Source organism: Hyaena hyaena, unplaced genomic scaffold (assembly GCF_003009895.1).
Source record: "Hyaena hyaena isolate Hyena2069 unplaced genomic scaffold, ASM300989v1 scaffold_142, whole genome shotgun sequence".
Taxonomy (NCBI): domain Eukaryota; kingdom Metazoa; phylum Chordata; class Mammalia; order Carnivora; family Hyaenidae; genus Hyaena; species Hyaena hyaena.
The window spans coordinates 374,751-380,631 of NW_024080774.1; the positions used below are offsets into that span (position 1 = coordinate 374,751).

At 41.8% G+C, this 5,881-nt stretch overlaps 1 long non-coding RNA gene across 1 annotated transcript; it reads right to left on the reverse strand.

The window, feature by feature from the left end:
- Positions 1-1,749: 1,749 nt before the first annotated feature.
- On the reverse strand, positions 1,750-5,060 carry LOC120235978. The gene is made up of 3 exons (XR_005529557.1): positions 4,979-5,060; positions 2,614-2,712; positions 1,750-1,845 (listed from the first exon to the last, which is right to left on the reverse strand). It is a non-coding gene; the product is annotated as an uncharacterized LOC120235978 (long non-coding RNA).
- Positions 5,061-5,881: the final 821 nt, after the last annotated feature.

A 5,881-nucleotide genomic window follows, 5' to 3' on the forward strand; every position in this document is an offset into this window, starting at 1 on the left:
TGCTAATTTTGCCACAAAAGCATATTGCACTAATAAATCTCTAGATAAATCTGTCTTTGTTCTTGTCAGGGAAAAAAATACCCATGACACATTTTTTAGTATTCTAAAATGTGTTCTGGGAGGTCAAAGTCATACTGAGTGGCGACTGCTCTCAGTAAGGTACATGTTCTTGGGTGCTTTTTTAACAGGATAGAGTGAAATAAAATACAATGAGAGCTATTTTTTTTGGTTCATTGGCTTTGATTATACAATAATTTACTTCAATCAAATGATGAACACACATATATAAATTACATCTACACAGAAGAGAACCAAATGAAAACTCCCCAAACCTAAGTCAAAGATACTACAATTTAATAAACCACCTTAAAGTTTTTTCTTTCTTTCTTTTTTTTAAGAATGTTTATGTATTTTTTAGAGAGAGAGAGAAAGAGAGAGAGAGGGAGAGAGCGAGCCAGGAAGAGGTAGAGAGAAGGCAAGAGAGAGAAACCCAAGCAGGGTCTGCACCGTCAGCACAGAGCCCAGTGCGGGGCTAGAGCTCACAAACTGCAAGATCATGACCTGAGCCAAAATCAAGAGGCGAACGCTTAACCACCTGAGCCATCCAGGTGCCCCTAAAGTTTTTTTCTTAAATTAGGTCAAAGAGCAGAGAAAATGTGACGTGATGGGCACTGAGGCCTTAGTCCTGGGCTGATGCCTGCCGTGTAGCACAGAACCACAGAGCTGCAATTCCTCATAGGGTCTTTCAGCAACTGGCTCAGGTGATTCGGCCTTAACATAGAAATTTTCCCTCAGCTCCTCCTGATCTCAGTTCAATGTTATTACTGCCATGGAAAATGTTTCACTGATCCCCGAATGCATGTCACATGAGTTATTCCATCTTGTCAGATGATGAATACCTAATTCACATTTTAAAAAATCACACTCTTAACCCTTGTCTTTATCAAGAGGCTACATATTCCATGAGGCAGAAAATAGGCAGAAAACTGGGTTTTTGGTTTTGCTCACTTGGTTATCCCCAATGCTTACCCCTATCCTTGATACATAGTAGCTGCTTAGCAAACACTCATTACAAAATAGTAAGAGGAAAGTGAATTAATGAATACTCACTGTTTAAAAGAGCTGTTCATCTTCGTGCTGAGGAAAAAACGCAAGCAACATTTCCCCTATCGACCACACATGTTTTTTAGGTCCGTTTCTGTATGGCTACCTATGCACCTGTAACTTTGAGGAGCAAATAATGCTCAACATTTAGCTTCTCATGAATGGGTGTTCATATAAGTGTTTTCTGATGAACATCTTCCTGTGTTACTTACAGTGTGAAATACCGAAAGGGAGGGAGCAGACCTCTGGTTTTGTCCTGGCCTTGAAACCAGACTGCTGGTTTTGTCCTGGCCTTGAAAGTCTTCTGGACCATGCCTGCTGGGATGATTAACATCACTCACACCGAGTCTCAGTTCCCCAACATGTGGCAGTGTGTTCCCACTGACCTCCCTGCTGCCCATCTCACAGCCTGCCTACGCCTGTCACAATGGTAACACGACGACATATAGGAACATGTTTTCAAAACTCCATTTAACAACTCTGGATCAACCGTCGCTGATCCTGGTCCACTCTTCATATTTTGAGACCCTAAACTCTAGTGTTAGAGACGGGATCCTTTGGGAGGTGGTTAGGTCAGGAGGGCGGCACCCTCATCGGTGAGATGAGTGTCCTCAAAGAGCTCCCTCATACCTTCCTCCGTCAGGACACGGCAAGAAGACGGCTGTCCTTGAGCCAGGAAGTGGGTCTTCACCTGCTACTGAATGTGCCGGGGCCATGATCTGGGATGTGCAGCCTCCACAACTGTGAAAAATAAACGTGTGCTGTTTAAGAGCCCCTCAGTGTGGGATGCTGTGGTAGCTGCCCAGACAGATGGACACAGGAGCATACTACTCTCAGTGAGAACAGCCCATGCAGAGATACACGAAAAGTGCAATTAGTGAAATGCAGAGTGCTGTGCGGCTTAGGGATAAAACGAAAACACTGATAGAGGATTATTCATTCCTAACTCAGCCGTTAGTCAAACTATTCTATCTAAAAAAGTTTCTTGTCATTGACAAAGTTCTCTAATTTTAAGACAAGGTATATAAACAAGTCACCAAGAACCACCGTCCTGAACAGTAATTTAAAATGTCAAGTGGTAATATCAAGCCCCAGTCTTTAACATAACTGGAAAGTTGGCTCTTTGTGGTCAATGGCCATCTCAGCCCTTCTAGTGACTCCCTCGATTCAAGTCCTTGAAGCTTTCATTTACTTTTTTTGGATATTCACGTTGAAAGGTCAGAATTTCCACGATTAGTGCTAGAAAGCTTCTTCCTCTGGGTTTATACAAAGTCCCAGCACTGGCTTGCAGCTGTGAGAACCTGGCTTCTGTGAAATTCCTTCTTTTTATTCCTCACTAACTCGCTTTCAAAGAGAGGATATGACAGGCTCACCCACACTATCTAACACGTTTTGTTGTGTTCAACGCAAGGGATGTGGCCAAGAATCCGAGATTAGGCTGTGGCGAGAAATCCAGAATTACGTGACCTTTGCAGAAGTACTCGCGGCAGTTACAAACATTGGCCTTACCGATCTTTTAGCAAGGTGGTGGCGATACAAACACAGCTGGCTGTTCACAATCACTGGCGTGCCTCCGGATAATCACCGTTCTTCCTTTTATCTATTTTGCTGGTCATCACAAAGAAAAGTGTATATACAGATGAGATCATCTATCACCATTCTATAATATCTTGATTATAAACACATATTCTTATATTTTATACAAAATACATACTATGTAATATGTAATGCATATATAAATAAAATCATACATATTTGTCTATAATCTATTTATATATTTGGTGTCTAATATTATTTAAAGAAGAATACAAATACTGCCCAAATCTTGTTTTTTATATACTTGGCTCTTGATTGTAATATCTTCTTTTATTTAAGTTTATTTCTTTATTTTATTTAGTACTCTCTTCATCCAACTTGGGGCTCAAACCTACAACCCTGAGATCAAGAGTCGCATGCTCCACTGACTGAGCCAGCCATGCGCCCCTTGACTGTAATATTTTACAGTAACAAACAAAAAACACATTCAGATGAAATCACAGGGTCCAGGGTCCCATGAAATCCTCTGACACTTGCTGGCATTTCATTTGCCCAAGTCTAATGCAGAAATCTTTCCGTGGGACAAAGTCGTAAGTGTTTAGTGTTTGTTTTATTAGCAACTAAAACAATCTGGGGCATTTGGTACAAGCCTACCAAATAATATATTGTCTATTATGAATATTTACTCAAGCCCACAGCTAATCTTACATCAATCTTCTTGTGAGGTGGCAAAATATGTAAGATAAGGTAATGCTTGTGAACCTGTGTTTACTTTGCATGATAGTACTGCTTACATCTAAATGCTGGATAAACAATATTTTTAAATGGAATAATTAAAATAACATTTTAATATTTAGCAGGTTTTACTATTATAGCAGAGTCAAATGCTGGCCGTGTTGGATTTACTAAGGTCATAGGCTATGCTCAAATATTCTCTGAAAAGAGAAAAATTCCACTTTATTTCCTGAAACCATGGGGCTTAGAAGGGGAGTTGTTATTATCTGATAAGAACGAATGCTCTGTATTCCAAAGCAGATAAGCTTTAGGGTTTTTCAGTATTCGCAAGTAAATCATGGGAGTGCCTAGGGGGCTCAGTCAGTTAAGCTCCTGACTTTGGCTCAGGATATGATCTCTCGGTTTGTGGGTTTGAGTCCTGCATTGGGCTCTATGCTGACAGCTCAGCCTGGGGCCTGCTTCAGATTCTGTGTCTCCCTCTCTCTCTGCCCCTCCCATTCTCTCTCTCTCTCTCAAAAATAAATAAACATTAAAAATTTTAAAAAACAAATAAAACATAAATGTATAAACCGAGAGCAAAATTAATCTCATTCAATCCTTTCATTTTTTATTATTTATTTATTTACTTATTTTTAAATTTTTTTAAATGTTTTATTTATTTCTGAGAAAGAGACAGCATGAGCAGGGGAGGGTCAAGAGAGAGATGGAGACACAGAATCTGAAACAGGCTCCAGGCTCTGAGCTGGCTGTCAGCACAGAGCCTGACATGGGGCTCGAACCCACGAACTGCAAGATCATGACCTGAGCTGAAGTCGGTTGCTTAACCGACTGAACCACCCAGGCACCCATCATCCAATCCTTTTAAGTTTCAGGATCTGAGACCCTAGAATTTAACTGAATCACAATCTATAAACCAAAGCCTCAGCAAATGGATGTAAAAGGGAACACAAGGAAGCTTCCAGATCACCTGAGCCATGTTGCTTATATAGTATATATTACATAATGTGCTACTGTATATCATGATTACATACATCATATATATTAGCTATACTGTATATTATATATATTGTATGCTAGCAATAACACACACACATACATATATTTATTAGCTGTGCCTTTGAAATGTTCCCCAGCTGCACATTTGCAAAGCCCTCAAGTTCACTCTCTTCAGACTCTTCCTTGCAGTACTTGAAGCTTGTGCAGGAATCCCAGGAACCTGAACCATGCGGCAAATCCCACTTATGTGTGAGTATGCGAAGCATGCGACAAGCCTAACTGGAAGAAGATAAATATTAGCCCCACTTGACCGTGATGTCAAATCAAGTGGAGACTGCCCCACCTCTCAGCAGGCCTGTGGGAGTGGAAGATGGCCCACAGATTCCTTCGCTGGCTGGAACCACAGCATTCCTGGCCTCCCTCACGGTCTTGCTGGAGGAAACCTGGCTGAGCTCTGGTGGAGGACTGGGTCCAGGGTCAGCGTTGCCACCAGAAGTTCCTCAGGACTCAGACGTCCCATCATCATTTAGACGACTGGTCAACCTAAGTCAAGCTGTGCCCCAGTGACACATACACAGTTGCTCAGAAATGAGTAACAGGGACCTACCCGTCCATGTGTCAACAAGTTGGCTGTGAAGTGAATACAGATGTAGAAAGTCTCACATTTTCTTGGTCTGCTTGAATAAGGGGCCCCTTGCATGCAAAGTGCAGAACCTAAGTAAGGAAGACAAAATGAATGTACATGAGTATGTGGTAGAACAAGGTCTATCTGTGCAATAGGCCCTGTGAACCGTAAAGAATAAATTGCGGCCTTTGTCCTTCAGGGGCTTGCATCTAAGCAAGAATCATGGACCCTGGATGACCAGATAGGCTTTAAATAACAAACTGGAAACGATGCAAAGAACAGATAGATTTTAGGCTGTATGGGTTTCAGGGTCCCGGGGAAGGAAATATACAGTGTGTAAGCCTCATTTTTCTGAAGATTAGTTTGGAGACATGAAGATCCTCATTCAACAGAATATCAACTGGAAGCCAGTTGCTGTCAAGAAGAGCCCAATGTCACCTCCAGGAATGCCCTTGGAATACACCTCTGGGCCCAGAACTGAATTTACCATGAAGCCAAAAGGGGAAAGGAATCTCCCCCGCTCAAGCGATGGGATGATTAACGTCACTCAGACCACGTCTCACTTGACTCAACCTAGTCAAACTTCTCTTACTTCTAATTTCTGTCCCTGGGTCTGCATTTCTCCAGGCCAGTTTGGAACAGGAAACCCCTCTCTCCCCCGAAGAAATCCCAATGCAGTGCAGCACCTTTGCATCTTTCTGATCCTGACAGACTGATTTCATCATACTATAATTTCCTCGTCTATTTACATCTTATTTACATCTATTCATTCACTCAATGAGCATCTACCAAATAGCTGAGTGAAAAGCTCATTTCCAAAAACGGAATCTGTAAGTACAATGCTGAAGCACACAGGCGGGGCTCCTGTCCTTAGGGATCTGGGCA